The sequence below is a fragment of the Pinus tabuliformis genome, chromosome 8, assembly GCF_031772625.1.
Source record: "Pinus tabuliformis cultivar Carrire ecotype Pingquan chromosome 8, CPIR1, whole genome shotgun sequence".
NCBI lineage: Eukaryota > Viridiplantae > Streptophyta > Pinopsida > Pinales > Pinaceae > Pinus > Pinus tabuliformis.
Window position 1 is genome coordinate 1362799962 of NC_142294.1, and position 20158 is coordinate 1362820119.

The 20158-nt window shown below is 40.2% G+C and overlaps 1 protein-coding gene across 1 annotated transcript in view; it reads right to left on the reverse strand.

Moving 5' to 3' along the window:
• The window catches only part of LOC149240554 (tryptophan synthase alpha chain-like), a 241107-nt gene that overhangs the window by 106360 nt on the left and 114589 nt on the right, over positions 1-20158 (reverse strand). The window lies entirely within an intron of this gene.

Consider the following 20158-nt stretch of genomic DNA (forward strand, 5'->3'; position numbering starts at 1 on the left):
TATGGTGTGTGAAATTCCATGGTTGAGTGTTGTGACTATCAAAAGGGTCTGTGTGTTTGAGAATTAAAGAGTTTTCCTGTTGACGAGTTGTGCATGACTAATTATTGCCTTCCTTAGACATGGAGTGATAGAAGGAATAAGGCAACAAATATTTATACACACACACACACATATACATATGAGGAATCTGGTATTGTTGTGGTTAAAGTCAGAGTGTTGTAGCCTTGGATTGGTTGGATATTAGGTTTGTTAATAGTTGGACTTGCCTCTTTGTGAGTGTATTTTATCAATGGTCAGCACATTAGAATGTTGTGCTCAACTTAGGGATATATTCCTGTGATAGTGCATGTTTTGGGATGAACCAGGCTCTCAGGAAAACCTTGGTTAAATCCCTGATGCACTTGAAGAAAACCCAGAAAGTCATTCGGGACAGATAAGGCAAAAATTGCCTTTGTGTCCAAGGTGGACAGAAGTAGTCCAGACACATCTAGGAGTCTGAATGTTCGGGAGGAATGATAAGCAATAAGTCGCAATGGGATTGTGTTTCGGATGGATCAGATAGAATTTAATGAGGTTGTTAAATGAACCAGATAAGCCATATATGTCGTGGGGCCCTTCATGGGTGGTACATTGTGGTGTTCGAGGCTAAATCCCATCGCAAATTAGATTCCAATGGAAATATGGGGTGGGGCTCTCACAGTCAAAAGTAGTGCGGGACCAGACTTAACAGGAGTTGGGCAGATGCATTCGGGTATCCATGGCATCTGGTGGTGCATGCAAGGACACAAGTCTGGGAGGGTCGGATGTGGGCCAAGCCCAAGCGCACATGTGGAGAGGAGCTACTTCGAAGGTTTGAAAGTTCGGGACCTTTGCCAAGTGAGAAATTGTGGGAGCACGAGACTTCTTTATGATGCAGATATAACGTGAATAAATGGATCCACGTGCTAAGGGCCAGATTCATTGGCCCATGAGGCTAGGTGATGTGGTGGGCACCACGTGGACCTAGTCATGGTCTCCTTGGCGTCCTAAGATGACATAGAACCACCTAAGTGAGGTGGAGATGCCACGTGGCAAGTTCTCACCTATGTGGCAAAGTAACTTTAATTGGGCATAACTTTTGATTTGGGCATCGGATCGAGATAAAATTTATATCGTCAGAAACAGTGTTATAAGGACCAGACCAAATTGGTCGGGTCTAATCGGTTTGACCATTTTGAGGCAAAAACTGGTTCAAACCAATGACTCGAACCATTTTTAGGTACAGTAAAGCCGCATAGAATGTGACAAGTGGGCCGTGTTTTTCTTTTGTTCTTTTAATTTTTGTCTTAGCTTGGCACTAGCCCATAATGGGTGCCTATTATTCAAGCATATGGCCCTACCATTGCTATGCAATTCATGGTAATTTTAAAGTCTTAGAGTAAAAGTGGCATTCTCCTTTATCTTTCATTTTCGACCTTTTACTTAAAATTTTAACATTACCATGAAATGACTCAGGATGTTGGAGAGTGGTTCCGACCTCATTGGATAACATATGGAGAAAGCAAAATTTTAGATCTCACTCAAAATCCACACTCCAAGATTTCATGATTGGGGGGATTGCAATGTTTCCATTGGATTTTATCATGTATGAGGGTATCGAACTAGATTTAATCGAGAGCACCAATCTCTCTATGTAACTTGATGTTAGTGGCATTGATTGTTGAGCTCCTCTATCATGATCCTATTAAAAAGATACTCGTCACTCAAACAAAATCTTTAATTGACATACTAAGAATTTTTTATCTTATTTTAATGCTTAGAGGGTGATATTGATCCCGAAGATCCCAATACAAGCAATAATTTTGATGATATGTACGTATTTGTTGTAGCATAATAGTTTTTGGATGCTAGAGGCCCTCTAGGTCTTGTTTTTTATGTATTTTTGGTTCAAGGATGGATTGCACTCTGTGTTATTTTGGTTATGCGCACCCTTATATGCTCTATAAATGAAAATTGTTGCTTATTTGTGTATAAATGTTTTGGATTAAGACAGATGAACATGAGAATATGTGGTTTTCTTTAAAATTTGAATATTTCATGTGTTTTTGGTTGACTGGTTTTCTGGTCCGATTTCGGTCCTGTTCTGACATGTTCCCAGTTTGGGGGGTTTACCAATTCAATGACCAGTTCGGTTTTGATAACATTGGTTAGAAATCTCTCAGTGAGTTGAATGCGATGATGTTATCCAACGTTATTTCCGCTAACTTTGGGAAACGAGAAATTTTGTAACCCCATATCCATAAGGTGATCATGGAGGTTGGGTGTTACATTTTGTAGCTCGAACAGGTGTTCTAGTCTCAGGAGGTGTCAATGAGGCCAAGAGCACAAGAGAATTAATTATCTCCAAGCCCAGCAAATTTTTCTAAGGGAAAATGTCTTAATTAGATTATTAACCAATTTTAATTATTTTCCTAAGTCTAACTTAGGAAAACAAGTTGATTAAAAGGTGTTTGATCGAGTCAAGATAATCTTATCCATTGATTGTGATTACATCTTGGCCGTTGATTTCTCAATGAGAGATTATAAGAGGAATTCGATGGGCATCTTAGAGATCATATCGAATGAACAAGGGTGCAGAGATAGTGTGGGACACCATTGAGGGTTCAAGAGTGATTGCGCGAGAAACATTTCAGGAGAATTTCTTCATCAATTCTATTCAAGTTTCTGAGATCCAAAGGAGGAGCGATTGTTAGTGCGATTTTAATGCAGGAGGTCGAGATATTCATCTAGTGCGCAACGGTTTTTTTAGGGCCGAGTTTTCGATATTTGCACGTGTGGGAGAGTGAGGACCATTATTGGAGTCAAATTCTTCCAGGGAATACCAAGAGGTCAAGCCGAGTTGTTTGCCAACCCTCACTATCCCCAGCCCTCACTAAGGTATGTAGGAGGGAGTTACTATGTTGACCCAATCTCCATGGTCCAATTATGGAAATGGGGTCTAAATTTTTCGACCCTTTTCAACTTCCTCAAAACTTAAAATGGGTAATGTCATTGTGTTTGTCTCGTCGAGATGATTCTAACAATATAAAATTTGCTTCGATCCAACCTCTTGAATCAAGAGATATGACCATTTGAACCCCACACACTAAATTCTTCCATGTCATCCTTAACATCCACGTGGCAACCACATGCCACCCCACATGGAGCCCATGTGGCTGCCATGCCACCAAGCAAGGTACGTCTGCCTTCATCGTGTAAGGTCAGCCCTCCCTTGCAAAACTGCCAAACATGTGTACTAGAATCTCCAACCCTGACTGGTGTGACTAGCTTGACCTCTCGACCCCCAACCTGGAGGTCAGCCTAACGCTTCTCGAGTACAATACATGGTTGGGTGCGACGCCATGTGGACCCTGGCCTTTTGGCCGACTAGCCTGACTAGGGCCCCACCCGACTGCTTGGCCTACTCTCCTCTAGTTGGGCTCCAACTCATTCTCAGTTTGGCCTTTCAACCCAACCTTCCCAACCCCGACTTGGCAGTCCCATAGGTAAATTCAACCTACTTAGAAAGAAAACAAATATTTTCTTTCCGGTTTCACACAAGCCGGAACCATACAAAATTTGAATGTCTGCGAAGAGATAAACTTGCCATCTACGAGTTCAAGAATTGAAATTTGAAGACCTCATGAACCCTTTCCAACGTTGCTTGAGAATGGGAGCCATCTAATGATGCGCTCACACTATCATTTAAGCTAAAGCACACATATGAGCTTACTCCCATTTTTTATTGGGATGACAACAAAAAATTAAAAAACTCGGGCTATTGCTTACCTAATAAAATACATAGAGGACATGTGATTTGAGTGCACTTCTCATAATCACAAGAGTTCAATCCCGCCTCCCATCCACAGCATATAGATGTATGCATTTCTTTTTAGCTTATAACATCTCAACTATACAAAGCATATGAATAGTAAATGAGCCAACAAATCATACTCATCAATTTAATGAAAAGAATATAGAGATTCATGCTCACATAGCGCATATAGGAATTCAACCATTCTTCAAGAAATTATACAAGGATCCATTCCTGTAGCAATTACGAGAATCACATTCCTTTTCATATAAGGGATACATATCCTTCACATCTATCATGATAATTAAACCTCATAACCAGCATGCATATAAAATCACTAGCACATCAATCATATTGAGCACTATTGCATAGACAAATCAGAATTATACCATTCCTTAGCACTTGTGCATGCACTTAATACATCATTACTCAGAAGATTGACCAAGGCATCAGCCTACATGAACCAAATCTTGGAAATACGATTAGCATTCAAGCAGTTTACTCAACATAACCAATACTCAAGATATCAACACCTCAAATCATTCATGAAACCAAGTTTCATACATTCAGTAGCATTTAAAATCAACATAGCAGGTATTCAGTGGAAATTCACTTGCACATATAAATGAAATAAACACTTATCTTATATCCAAAGCTTGGCAACTGAGATTGGGACTTCAACTCTCCACCCACTCTTAAACACTTGTAGCCAAGCCTTTTTTGCAGTAGTCACCCCCAAGCCAGAGTCCAGAGCATGAGAAGGAGTGCTTAAATTGTAAAATTAGTACTTCCAAGTGAAACAGGGCCTCCAAAGGTAACCCATCTTTACTCAACAACCAATTTGGAGTTAACAAAAGGAGTAGGAATTCACTTCCCTCATGTTTTATCAACAACTCCCAGTTGTTACATAACAAAGATTACTAACATAGTCAACCTCAACTCTGAGGTTCTTTCTAGAGTAAAGACTTACAGTTCAATACCTGGAGGAGAGTTCTTTCAAATTTTGGGAAGATTCATCAGCAGACAAGCTACCATGGGAGTGTGGAAATCACTCTTCCAAGTAGTTCATCAGTGAAAGCAAGCATCAATGTTTCAACCCCAAGGAAACATCTGGTGGTTCATCAACCTCACAAGTACCTGAGTGTCTCCACCTCCTGGCCAGTAGGTTCTGTTGACCTCTACTGGTCAACTACCCATACAGTACCCCCCCCTTTTTTTTGCAAAAAGGGGCAGCACCTGATCAGCGTGTCCGTGCCATCCAGCAGTCATCAGCAGCTTGATCAATCTAATTGTAAACCCAGTCTGCATGTATTAATTGTAAATAATCTTAGCAGATATGAGTCGTGTATGTGAATTGCCTAGGTGGACCTAACTTTCTAGTGGTAATCTACGTCCCGGAAGGTTTTTTGTCTCACCGATCCATGGATCGGCAGAGTTTTCCTTCAAACCTGACCCCAAAGCCGGGATGGATTTTGTCATTAGAACTTTAGGAGAATCCTAGTGTGTTAATATGCTAGATTATAGTTGTGTCGCAGAACTGGGTGATTTATGAGGGTCTGTGTTAAGTGGGCTTGTCCCCTTGAGATGTAAGTTGTAAAAGTCATGATGTAATGTGTCTTGAGGGTCGAAAAATGTTTTAAATCCCCTCGAGTCCTAAGTCCTAGGTCCTGGGTGATGTTTCCAAAGGTTTAGTTCGATGATCCATTTAAAAAATGAAATAAAATAATAAAATAAATAAAAAATTTAAAAAAATGTAATAAATAAAAAATAATATAAAAAAATTTAAAAAATAATAATAAAATAATAAATAATAAAAAAAAATTAAAAAATTTTAAAAAATGAAATAAAAAAAAAATTAAAAATTTAAAAAATAATAATAAAATAATAAATAATAAAAAAAATTTAAAATTTTAAAATTTTAAAAAATGAAATAAATAAAAAATAATAAAAAAAAATTTAAAAATTTAAAAATTTAAAAAATAATAATAAAATAATAAATAATAAGAAATTTAAAAAATAATAATAAAAAATTAATTGAATAAATCGACGGATGAGATCAAGAGATGTCTTGATCTTCATCAACGGTCGAGATCATTTCTACATGGATCATTCGAACTAGCCGTTGGGATCATTTCCTTTATATAGGGTCTTAGGTGGTCATTTCAGATTCATTCGATCTGTGAGTCAGATACTGAAGAAACTCTCTTGTAAATCTGTTTCTGGTTAATAAAGGAAGACTTTGGGGTCCATATCTTGCTGGTGTTACTCTCTTGGAATGCTGTGAGATCATTTCATTTTCTGCATATGTTATTTTCAGCCATTAATAATAGCTTTTCGTAGAGTATTGTGAGCACAGGTATCTTGTTCACTTGCTGGGGTTTGGGTGCTGTTAGGATTTCTGAAGTAATGGCAGGTATCTCTATTACTGTTTGAGATCTAGCAGCATTTTTGCCCTCTTTGTTGACGGTTGTTTTGAGCTGTGCAGAAAACATTTTCTGAAGGAAATTTGTGGGCGTTCGGGGAAGTTCTCGACTGAACCAGCCAACTCCCGCAAGCATTTTTTTTGCTGAGCCCAGTTGGACTTGATCCTGGGTCTATCATTCGGTTTATTTTTCTAAGTTTGCATGAGAGATTTTCTAAAGTTCTTCACAGTGACGATCTGAAATTCTGTTCTTTAAAATGTTTTCCGTGCTTATTGCTGAATCTGGCTGTTAAGGGGCCAAATCTGTAAATTAATTAGCTGATCTAGGGTTTTAATTTTTGCTTTATGCAGTTTTTTATTAGGGTTTAAGGTTTTTTTTTTTTTTTTTTTGGTTTCATTTTAGCACATTCATCTTTTCGAAGTTTTTTTTCAGTTGCTGGATATCATTTTGGTCATCGTGATTTCGCTGATACCTTTGATGACAAATGATTGCTGTTCACGGCTTATATTTCTATATCATTTAACAAGTAATCATTTTAATAACAATCTTATAAGGCACTGGTCTGCTCAATTAATCAAATCCATCGAGTGCTTTTTTTTTATATCGTATCTCGTGTCTCCCAACCAACCGGTCGACAGTTGGTCTCATCATCTCACAGGGACTACCCCCCTTAGCCGCGGGAGATAGGCTTAAACGGAGGGATCGGGGATCAGAGTGACAGCCCCCGGTCTGAGCGTTGTCGTGTCAATCTGTGCGACAACATTTTTTGGCGCCGTTACCGGGGACACTTTGTTCTCGGTGTTTCAACGACAATCATCCTTCTCATTTTTATCTGTTCCGGCAACTACAACATTTTTTGGCGTCGTTGCCGAGGATAGAGTTTTTCTGTCCTTGGTTTTTCAACATCTTTTCATCATTCATCGTTCATCTGTCTATCATTCGTTTGAGCCGGCAACGCCAACATTTTTTGGCGCCGTTGCCGGGGGCAGAGTTTTTTCTGTTCCTGGAGTTTCATCGACATTCACCTTATCATCTTTCTCATCTCTCATTTTGAGCTGGCAAATTCAACCTTTTGGGTTATCATTTGGATCTTTTATTGCTTTATTTTTCGCCATATCAGCAGCATCTCTTGGATTTGTTTCTTGTTTGGGTGGCGACTCCACTTTCTCATTTTTCCCAGACAAGAAGCTTTCCTCATATTTGCTTGTGGTTACCTTTTGGATCCTAGAATCAGATTCATTGTTCAAGTGGCGACTCCACTGTTTTCATCTCTTGATTTTCTTGAGCAGGTATCTAGTTCTATCATCCTTTTAATCCCTTATCATTCATCATGGATTATTCATTTAAACCATGTCATTTTACTGATAATCTCCATGATCTTCCGAAAGAGGCCGTTGGTAAATTATTTAAGTTCTCGGGTGGTGATTCGGTCACTGTTGGACAGCATTTAAACAGGTTTACTTGTGTAATGATCTTATATTGTAGATTTCCTCAATATAATCATGAAGATTTCAAGATGCGTCTATTTGTCCATTCTTTAGAGGGTGATGCCTTGAATTGGTTTAATAATTTTCCTAATGATTTCTTCACTTCTTTACAAGACATTCTCAATGCTTTTAAAGATAGATATGATAGTCCAAACAGCTTGCCTTCTACCTCTAAAATTGTGCAACAGAATGAAAGTAATTTGATAAGAGGTCCAGCTGAAAGATCCCAAGACGATTCATCATGTCAGAATGTGTCATCCACCGGAAATATTGCAGATCAAGTTCATGATAGTGAAAAATCAGGGACAAATGACAATGAAAGGGAAGAGCAAAAGCAAATTTTACGAAATCTAATGATGCTGGTAAGAAATATGGAAATCAACCAAACTAATTATGTCAATGATGTGAAAACTTTATGCGCCCACCTAGAAAAACGTAATAGGGAGATTGAGGTCACGCAAAGTCACCATGCTAGAGAAATTGAGGCCATGAAAACTAAATATGAAACAGAAATTGGAAACATGCATAGCAAGATGTCAGTCTTAGAGGAAAATATGGTGACCATGAAAGCTGATCATGATAAGGAAATTGACTCTATGAAAAACAAGTTATTAACTATGGATGAGGAAATGACTATCATGACGTTCAATCATAATAATCAAGTGGCTGACATGCAAGCAAATCATAAAGAAGAAATAAATTTCATGCAACATTACTTGATGGACATAAAGGAAAAGAACAATAAAGTGATAAAAGACATGGAAGAACATCATGCCAGACAAATCAGAGCTATAAAGGTTGAACACTCTAGTCAGATAGATGCATTTAAAATACAGGTTCAAAGGTTTCAGCAATTGGAAAATGAGAGAAACCAGGGAACATCAACAGATCAGGAGTCTTCTCATTTGCTGCAACAAGATTCATCTTATTATTGGGAGGTTGTTGATTCGACTGAAAGATGGTTAGTTGAAGGTGATCCGGATAGACTTAAGAATGATAAAGATCAGATGCAGGATAAAGAAAGACATATCACGCATAATTCATCTGATAGTTTTGAAACAGAAAGTACCAGGTCATCAGTAATTCAACCTACCACAAAGAAAAAGCGTAAGAGAAAGAAAAAGAGAAGATTTGACGCATCAGTCGGCCGTGAGCAGTTTGATTTTCGGATAAGAAAAAGTCCTACCTTATGCAGAATTGGACATGGTACATCCGACAAGCAGCCGACAGATTTGCCTGAAAGCAGGCAAATGCTCAGTATGCACTATATTGAACACATCTGATGCCGTAGGGCATCCTTTGTATCGTATTTCTAACCCCACTCCTTGTTTTTCTGCATTTTCGTTTCTGCTTTAGATAGTTAATAAATGAAGAGCTTTTATCTTTATTGTGCTTAATGTATATCATGATTTTTGGATGGAAGCTACTTATATTTTGTTGTGTGTTGTATGGATGCAGATTCTGGATTCTCACATTCCTACAGAGCAGCAACGTGTCCCCAAGTAGAGCCAGATGTTGACCTCTACTGGTCAACTACCCATGCAGTACCCCCCCTTTTTTTTGCAAAAAGGGGCAGCACCTGATCAGCGTGTCCGTGCCATCCAGCAGTCATCAGCAGCTTGATCAATCTAATTGTAAACCCAGTCTGCATGTATTAATTGTAAATAATCTTAGCAGATATGAGTCGTGTATGTGAATTGCCTAGGTGGACCTAACTTTCTAGTGGTAATCTACGTCCCGGAAGGTTTTTTGTCTCACCGATCCATGGATCGGCAGAGTTTTCCTTCAAACCTGACCCCAAAGCCGGGATGGATTTTGTCATTAGAACTTTAGGAGAATCCTAGTGTGTTAATACGCTAGATTATAGTTGTGTCGCAGAACTGGGTGATTTATGAGGGTCTGTGTTAAGTGGGCTTGTCCCCTTGAGATGTAAGTTGTAAAAGTCATGATGTAATGTGTCTTGAGGGTCGAAAAATGTTTTAAATCCCCTCGTGAGTCCTAAGTCCTAGGTCCTGATGTTTCCAAAGGTTTAGTTCGATGATCCATTTAAAAAATGAAATAAAATAATAAAATAAATAAAAAATTTAAAAAATGTAATAAATAAAAAATAATATAAAAAAATTTAAAAATTTAAAAAATAATAATAAAATAATAAAAAAAAAATTAAAAATTTAAAAAAATGAAATAAAAAAAAATTAATAAAAAATAATTAAAATTTTAAAAAATAATAATAAAATAATAAATAATAAAAAAAAATTAAAATTTTAAAAAATGAAATAAATAAAAAATAATAAAAAAAAAATTTAAAATTTAAAAATTTAAAAAATAATAATAAAATAATAAATAATAAGAAATTTAAAAAATAATAATAAAAAATTAATTGAATAAATCGACGGATGAGATCAAGAGATGTCTTGATCTTCATCAACGGTCGAGATCATTTCTACATGGATCATTCGAACTAGCCGTTGGGATCATTTCCTTTATATAGGGTCTTAGGTGGTCATTTCAGATTCATTCGATCTGTGAGTCAGATACTGAAGAAGCTCTCTTGTAAATTTGTTTCTGGTTAATAAAGGAAGACTTTGGGGTCATATCTTGCTGGTGTTACTCTCTTGGAATGCTGTGAGATCATTTCATTTTCTGCATATGTTATTTTCAGCCATTAATAATAGCTTTTCGTAGAGTATTGTGAGCACAGGTATCTTGTTCACTTGCTGGGGTTTGGGTGCTGTTAGGATTTCTGAAGTAATGGCAGGTATCTCCATTACTGTTTGAGATCTAGTAGCATTTTTGCCCTCTTTGTTGACGGTTGTTTTGAGCTGTGCAGAAAACATTTTCTGAAGGAAATTTGTGGGCGTTCGGGGAAGTTCTCGGCTGAACCAGCCAACTCCCGCAAGAATTTTTTTTGCTGAGCCCAGTTGGACTTGATCCTGGGTCTATCATTCGGTTTATTTTTCTAAGTTTGCATGAGAGATTTTCTGAAGTTCTTCACAGTGACGATCTGAAATTCTGTTCTTTAAAATGTTTTCCATGCTTATTGCTGAATCTGGCTGTTAAGGGGCCAAATCTGTAAATTAATTAGCTGATCTAGGGTTTTAATTTTTGCTTTATGCAGTGTTTTATTAGGGTTTAAGGTTTTTTTTTTTTTTTTTTTGGTTTCATTTTAGCACATTCATCTTTTCGAAGTTTTTTTTCAGTTGCTGGATATCGTTTTGGTCATCGTGATTTCGCTGATACCTTTGATGACAAATGATTGCTGTTCACGGCTTATATTTCTATATCATTTAACAAGTAATCATTTTAATAACAATCTTATAAGGCACTGGTCTGCTCAATTAATCAAATCCATCGAGTGCTTTTTTTTATATCGTATCTCATGTCTCCCAACCAACTGGTCGACAGTTGGTCTCATCATCTCACAGGGACTACCCCCCTTAGCCGCGGGAGATAGGCTTAAACGGAGGGATCGGGGATCAGAGTGACAGCCCCCGGTCTGAGCGTTGTCGTGTCAATCTGTGTGACAACAGGTTCATCAATTTGCAAATTTTCCGGTGGGTTCTTCAGACCTTAGGAAATCCACTCACAGTGGCTTCATCAGCCTCAATTCAAGCCACTACCCTATAAATTCTTTCATCTAAACTAGCAAGCCACACAGTGGTTTCATCAACTACGTTGCCACAAAGTGAACTCTCTCTATTAGAAATGAGCTTTATTCTAGGTCTAGGGAGGACAAAACCAAACCAACTAGCACTGCCCCAAACAAAACCCCCTCCTCATCGGTCTCTTAAATAATTATTCCCTCATCCTGCCAATTTCGATGTTTGCCCTTTACTGGTGGATAGAGATGCTAACATTTTCTGTCGTGCATAGGGGTGCTTACCTCTTCCAGTATGTGCAGAGGCAATTCTCTTTGTTTTCATTAATTTCTCCCACTAAAGGCTATCGCCACCATTTCTAGTTACGTGGGCATAACCTCTTTGTTGCCCCTGTCAGTCTGTCAGTGCAGCGAAATTTCCATTTAATCCTTATTCTCTTTCTTGAATATTTTTCCAAGGAGCTAGTATGGTTCCTTATCATTCCTTTTCCAGTAAAATTTATTGTGCAATCGATTCATTAAAGTACAGAATCCGGCATTAATATTAACTTGGTCTCCTCAAGCAAATCTCCCTCGCCAAACTCTGGAATCTGTGTCCCAATTTATCAGTCATTTTGATTTCAACAAAAATAGAGATAATATTTACAATAAGAGGGAAATCGCCAGGGTTGTCACAGAGGAGATGTGCATTGCCACAGGATCTTGAGGTGCATGGCAGGGAATCTCATGTATGCAAATTGAAGAAGGCATTGCATGGTCTCAAACTAGCACCTCGACAATGGTAGTCAAGGATTGATGGGTATTTGCTAGGTATGGGCTTCACCAAGAGTGAGGTGGATCCCAACTTGTACTAAACTTGTTGGAGATGATCCTCTCATCTTGGTGTTGTATTTGGATGACCTCTTCCTTATAATGTTCGAGAAGCTCATAGAGATGTGAAAACAAGATCTTGCGACATAATTTGAGATTATGGAAATCGGAATGATGCATTACTTTTTGGGAGTGGAGGTGTGGCAACAAACAGGTGAGATCTTCCTTGGACAGGGGAAGTATGCAATTGAGATCTTGAAGAGATTCGTGATGGAGGATTGCATGTCTATGTCAACACCCATGACTACCGACTAGAGGAAGTTGAATGCCTCTAAGTCAGAGTTGGTGGATCCCACATTGTCTAGGCGATGCCACGACCGATAGATTCTTCGATGTATCTAGTCAACACTAGGCCAGATATTTGCTTTGTTGTGAATACACTGAACCAATTTATGGTGGAGCCAAGGAGGCTTCATTGTGTGGCAGTGAATCATGTGCTTAGGTATCTTCGAAGTACAGTAGATTATGGGCTCAGGTAAGTCAAAGGTGATAGAGTACAGTTAGTGGGCTATATAGACTCAGATTTGGCTAGGAGTGCAGCTGACAAGAAAAGCACCTCAAGGTGTTGCTTCAGTTTGGGATAAGCAGTTATCTCATGGTTTAGTAGGAAGCAAAGTTCAATGGTGATTAGTTTAGCAGAGGTCGAGTACATGGCTGCAAGTTTGGTGAGTTGTGAGGCCATTTGGCTTCACAAGATACTCACAGGGTTGTTTGTTATTGAGTTGGATCTGACCGTGATTCAATGTGACAATCAAAGTTGCATCAAGCTCTCAGAGAATCCAGTGTTTCATAATAGGTCCAAGTATATAGAGATTAGGTATCACTTTATTAGAGATAGCGTCCAAAGGGGAGCTATGAAGTTTCAATACATATCCACAAATGAGCAAGTGGCAGTGATTCTCACCAAACCCCTAGTGAAGGGAATATTTGTATTTTACAAAGATAATTTGGGGTGGTGCAAAACACCTTTCTCACTAGGAGGGAGTGTTGATAATAGAAGCAAGGTGCTTCTGCATTGGCTTGGTGTCTAGCATGCAGAAGTTGTTAGAATTTTCCTCTTTAGGTGTTTATGACAAGAGTCACTCAAATTTTATTATGATTTCTTTCCTAAATTTAAATTAGGAAAAGCACATTAATAGATTTAATTGATTAATGTTGACTATTGGAATAAGTTTCTAAGAATAAATAATTTAATTATTTAAGGGACTTCAATCTCATCTCTACTATTCATCTAAGTGGGTTAGAAATTAATGCTAGCCACCTATCACTTTAGATATTGAGGGTTAGGGATTTAGCTCAAGATGAAATTATTGAATAAGCTTAAGGGAGATATTAAGACACATTATGATTGAGGAAGCGATTTTCTCAATAAGTGAGAGGCTCAATGACTAAAGTGAAGAGAAAAGAATATAGTAAAAGTTTTTTGCAAGAGAAATTTTAGGAGGCGGAGCTCTTCGAGAGAGAGGGTGAGACTTCGAGGAGAGAGGTTGAAATTCTTGTTCAGGCTGAGATAAAGGGTGAAGGCTGTTTTTTTCCAGTTGGGTTACGTGGAGGCTACGTTTGCTAGAGAGTTGAGATTTGGAGACCGAATTTCATCTAGAGGACTGAAACTTCCAATGTGCAGGTTAAACAGCCAGGAGGATCAAAATTTGCAAGTAGAGGCCATGATTTTCTAGGGTCAATTCATCTTCGAAAGTAGCCATGTTCTAAAGGCCAAATTTCCCTTAGATAAAAAATCCAGAGGGCCTATTACCTACCAAAATGGGTAAACCCATAGGAGAAAATAATTGTTCCTATCTTGGATAGCCATCCAGCCAACTACCCTACACATTTGCTTGATGATGATGATATGCCAGTTCCTCCACCATCTGCACCAGTCCTTATACCTCTCACTATATAGCATTCCTCTTGAAAGGTGGGCTACCACTCAATAGGTACTTTGAACATTTTGCAATTGAGTGCTTTTAGTTAATGTTTTGGGCATTTAGCATGGATAAATGGGTGATCTAGATGATTTACCGATCTTGACCGTAAATTTATTGTCTCAACTCCCCAAGGGGGTTAATCTTTTAATTATTTAAGTGAATTCAATCTTATCTCTACTATTCATCTAAGTGGGTTAGAAATTAATGCTAACCACCTATCACTTTAGATATTGAGGGTTAGGGATTTAGCTCAAGATGAAATTATTGAATAAGCTTAAGGGGGATGTTAAGATACATTATGATTGAGGAAGCGATTTTTTCAATGAGTGAGAGGCTCAATGACTATATTCTTTTCTCTTGCCTAGCATGGAGGATTCTTGATGATGTACCAGTGGACCCTGCATTTCCCTAGGCTGGCCTTAACACTACTTGATGTGCATGCCATGATCCTGGGCCCTGATGAGGATGTTCATCATTAACATTATCAAGGAGGGATTGTTGCACCTGATGGAGCCCTAAAGTTGGAAAAAGGAGGCACAACGTTGCTCACTTGACACGCATGGAGATGACATTATTTGGATATTTTACTCAAATGGAGGATGACCATGATGCTTGGAGACATTCTCAGCCCTGAATTTCCCTTGATGGAGCTTTTTGAGCCCTAAAAGGTCATGATGTCATCACCTTTTTAGGTCTATGGCTCATGCGTGTGGACTTATCTTGGCATATTTAGTTGTAAAGCTAGTGGGTCGGCTTGTAACCCAATTTTAATTTTTGTCCACTCAAAAATCAAACTTGTGTAAGGGCTTTTAGTTTGAAATTAGAAGAGGTGGAGGTCATATAAATAGAGGATCACCTCTTTCATTTTGCTCATCGTCACTTGTGGAAAACTCTGCCTCTCTTAGAGAACTCGGACTAGCTATTTGTACTCTGCTACTTTGTGGAGATGTGATCTTTTGTGGATTTTTGGCTATTGGAAACTAGCGCTTGTTGTAGAGATGTCATTTTGGGATAAAGAAGAAATGTTCATGGATATATTGTGAGCACCTTTTTGCTTAATATCATTTATGATTATTGCATGTAATGAATATTGTAAGGGTTTCTATGTTCCATCTCTAAATGCTTATATTTATATGAAATGCTTAGTAAATTTTGTGAAGCGAACAAAGTTCCTTCTACAAATGAATTACTCCATAAGACTTGGAATATGAAGTTATCCATTGAGGATATAAATATTATATTAAATATATGAATAAGAATGAAAATGAGAAGATTTCATTCTAGAAGGACTTACTGGAGACGATGGAGGCAGCTCGCAAGGGTTTGGGTTAGGGTTTCAGGTTTCTCTGCAGGTCACAGTAACCATGCTAAGCTACCATCACCTGCATCGCTGTCGTTAGTTATCATGCCCGTTCATCACCTTTCACCCTTGCTTTGAGCTGGTTGACCTGTTGTGATATCGAGGGGGTTCCGTTGTGCCGCTATCTCCCGGTTGACAATCCCCATCCTCGTCTAACCCTAACCCTCCCCCCCCCGGTTGTATCGGCCCCTCCTCCGAACTGGTCTCACAACCAGCCTCCCCCTCTAGGACCAAAGAAGAAGTACAAGTGTTTCAAATCCAAGGCAGACGACATCTTTCTCAGATTAGAGGAGGACATTCAGTGGGGAGAGACCATGGATTTCGCTGACAAGGTACTGGTTGGACGCATCAGAGGTCGGAATTATACAGCCGCTCGCTTGAAGACCTGGGCAACGGAGGTATGGGGTCACCATCTGGTGGACATCCCCTTCGTGCAAACTTTCGTGAGGGGATGGTTCGCCTTGAGATTCGCTCGTGCCGACCACACCAATTGGGTATTGTCCTCTTACTGGCATTTTGAACACGCCCCGGTGCTCCTCAAGCGATGGACGCCCCTCTTTGACCCCGAGACTGAGCAGATTGGCATTGGACCAGTTTGGATTCGACTCCCGGGACTCCCCCTGCAATACTGGTCAGAAGACATCTTCCGGCGGATTGGCAATGCGATAGGCTCCTACATGGACTATGACAAATCCTACCAGCACACAGGCATGATGGCTTATGCTCGGATTCTCATCAATCTGGACACCAGGGGCGGATTACAGGAATTCATTACTATTCAATGGAGGGACACATCACGAAAGCAGATCATTGACTATGAAGGTATCTCGTATCGCTGTCGCAGATGCCACAAAGTGGGGCACCTATACAGGGATTGTCCGCTCCTCCAGAAAATCAGGGATAATGCACAGGGCTTGGAGACTAATCATCCCATAGGAAATCCCCCTCGGCAAAATTCAAGAAAGGGTCAAGAGGAGCGAGTCAAGGATGCAGGGGAGTCCCACGATACTCCTGATAATGCGGACGCAGTAAAGGGCATCTCAGATACACTCCCTCCATTGCCGCCTCCTGCAAGCACCGTTCCTGATCAGGAGGACTCCTCGACGCCGGGTATGTTACTTTCATCCTCCTCACCTATTCCTTCTGTGTCTTGCATATCTGAGGTTATTGCATCTCATCCCATCATTTGCACATCTTCCCCCCTATCGGCGCTCATGACCTCTGTGGGTTCCCTTAGTTCGCAGGGCCTTGCCCCTCCATCCTCCCTTATCTGCTCCCTCCCTCTCCCCGCTCCCGCCTCATCCCCCTGTGTTCCATCCCTGTCATCTTCCTCCCTCCCTTCTCACTCCATCCCCTCCCCCTCAGTATCTCCCCGGTACTCACTCCGCTCCAGATCGAAGGATAGAAGCTTCGATGCATTTGGTCTGGACCCTGAGGCTACCCCTGTTACCCATAAGAACTCAAGAGGCCGACCTTCTCGCCTCACAAAAGCCAGACATACCGCGGGTGAAGAAGTTGCCCTCGGGCGACAACAAACCATTTTCAGGGCCCTTAGAGCTAGGAATGGCCCGTAGTTTCACCCATCATGAAGATTCTATCATTCAACTGCAGAGGGTTTGCTAGCACGCCCAAAAAACTAGCACTCAGAAGACTGCTCACCTCGTCTCAATCGGATATTATTTTTTTACAAGAAACTCTCTGTTTAGTTGAACCTCTAATTCACACACTTAATTCCTGGTTGCCCAATTGGACCTTCCACACATTAGATGCATCTGGGAGATCTAGGGGTTCTGCTATTGGGATTAGCAACAAAGCTATGGAGATCAGGAATATTTGGGGAGGCAGAGGCTTCATAGGAATGGACATTTTTGCCCACTCTATGGAGTTGGAATTTCGCATTTTGAATGTTTATGGTCCCTGCGCCGACAGGGCAACTATTGGAGAACCATACTGGACTCTGACCCCCTACAGGCAGACAACATCATTCTAGGAGGGGACCTAAATTTTTCGCTGGGCTACTATGAATCATGGGGACACTCGGCCCAGGTGGACTGCTTATCTGATACTATCTCTAATCTACTTGAGGAACATCAGTGGGTGGACATTCCTTCGGCCAGGATTCAGTTTACTTGGACCAATAATCGCAGTGGAGATCATAGTCTGGCCAGAAGACTTGATAGATTTCTTATCAAGGAAGCCCTTCTTAGCAGACTCCCCCGCATTCGTCAATGGGTTGGGACTGGAGGGATCTCAGATCATCGACCAATATTCTTGGAAATGGCCGATGAAAATCAGAAGATCAGGAACCTCTTTAAATTTAATGCCTCTTGGCTAAGAGACCCTTCGTATATACAGTTGGTAACCAACTTTTGGCAGACCAACCCCATCCTAGAAGGAGAGGATCATACTGAAGGCTTTATAAGGAAACTATCTGAACTAAAGAGGATCTCTAAAATTTGGGCTCATCAGAAGCGTATGAATGATGACAACTCTCTGAAAGAGGCAGAAAGGGCCATTGTTGCGCATGAGGACTCATCTAATGGTACCTTCCCTACACCTGAAAGCAAAGAACTCTACACCTCCCTCATCATGAAGCGCTCACAAATTCTGAAGGAAAGAGAAGAAAGCTGGAGGCTCAGGAGTAGGGCAATATGGCTCACCGAAGGTGATGATAACACAAATTTCTTTCATAAATTTGCCAACGGCCGCAAAACCATCAACACTATTTGGGCATTGCGCAATGAACAAGGACACTCAGTATCATCTCAGAGGGATCTGGCCAGATTAGCAATAGAACATTTCAGGAGCATATATAAAGCTCCTAGAGATGTGAATATCTTGGAGATCATGCGGGTGGCGGAACATTTCCCCAGATTTGTACAACAGGAAGACACGGAGGATCTGTTGATGGAAGTATCAATGGAAGAGCTGGAGGCAACCTTAAAATGGTTCAAAGAAGATAAGAGCCATGGTCCAGATGGATGGAACATTGAGTTTTACATAGCATTCTTTGAAATCCTTGGGAATGACCTGCTCAAGATCGTGGAAAACTGCAGAAGGCGTGGCAAAATACCTCCGGCCATCAAATCCACATTCATAGCCCTCATTCCGAAATCTGACAATCCCGCCACTTTCAACGATTTTCGTCCCATTTCCCTCTGTAATTGTCTGTATAAAATTATTGCAAAGATCATAGCTAATCGGTTGAAGCCTATCCTCTCTCGACATATATCATCCGAACAGTTTGTTTTCCTACACCACAGACAGTTACATGAAGCTATCGCTATAGCGCAGGAACTCCTCCACACCATGCAAATTAAAAAGTAGAAAGGTATGATACTTAAGGTGGACCTATCTAAGGCCTTCGACAGAGCAAATTGGCTCTACATCAGACTACTGCTGACCCACCTAGGTTTTCCTTTTGCATATATTAAATGGATAATGAGCTGTATAACAGATGTATCTTACAGTGTGCTACTTAATGGAGAAGCTACCTCTTTCTTCAATTCGGAGAGAGGCCTCAGACAGGGATGTCCACTCTCGCCCTTACTATTCTTACTTATAATGGAAGGATTAAGTAGGACTATTACATCTGCTCGCGATAGAAATCACCTGTCAGGCATCAAAATTGCTGAGAATTTTTTCCTCACTCATCTATTGTTTGTTGACGACATTCTCATTTTTTTAAATGGCAGTATTGGGGATACCACGGCCCTCCAGAGCATCTTCAATCTATTTCAACAAGCCACAGAGATGGTGATAAATGATAGCAAATCCACTATCACTACGATTGGCTGCTCACAACATGAGATCACATACACATCACACCGCTTCCCTTTTACCTCTCTGAATCTAGCAGTGGGTATAAAATACCTAGGATTTAAATTAAAGCCTCTTGGATACAGGATAGTGGACTGGACATGGCTCGTTGCCAAAGTGGAAAAGGGACTCCAAATATGGTACCATAAATACCTATCTCGGGCAGGCAAACTGATCCTTATCAAGGCGGTGATCGAAGCAACTCTAGTCTACTGGATGACCCTGTCCTGGATACCAAAAGGTATTCTAAACAGATTACAGAGTATATGCTGCAGATTTTTATGGAAGGGTAATCAACCGGGCAAGCTTTTTGCCTGGGTCAAATGGGACACTATTGCAAAACCCAAGAGATGGGGAGGATGGGGCATCAAGAGGCTTGATCTTTTTTCCAGAGCCTTGGCGGCTAAGCTTGGTTGGCAGCTTATTACCACCAACAGTCTATGGTCCCGAGTTGCACATGTGAAGTATATCTGGCCTATGAACCTGATGGACTGGTTCAGACAGCAGCATGGAACGAGAAATAACATATCCAATATCTGGAAAGCGGTCATCGGTACACTACCTCTCCTGCGAGAAGGCATCACATGGCGTATCAAGGAGGGCAATGCTGTTCGAATCGGTTTGGATCCGTGGGTAGGCTGTGGCAATGCTCATAGACTATCTGCAGACTTAATAAGGTATCTACACAGCAGGGGTATCACCCACATCAAGCACATTGGCGACAACAACAACTCCTCTTTTCTTCATCAGGCATGGATATCGGCTCGTGAATTGGACATTCCGGTTCAGTGGCAGCATGAATGGCAGGACTATACGGATGCCCTTACCCAGGCACACATCCGTC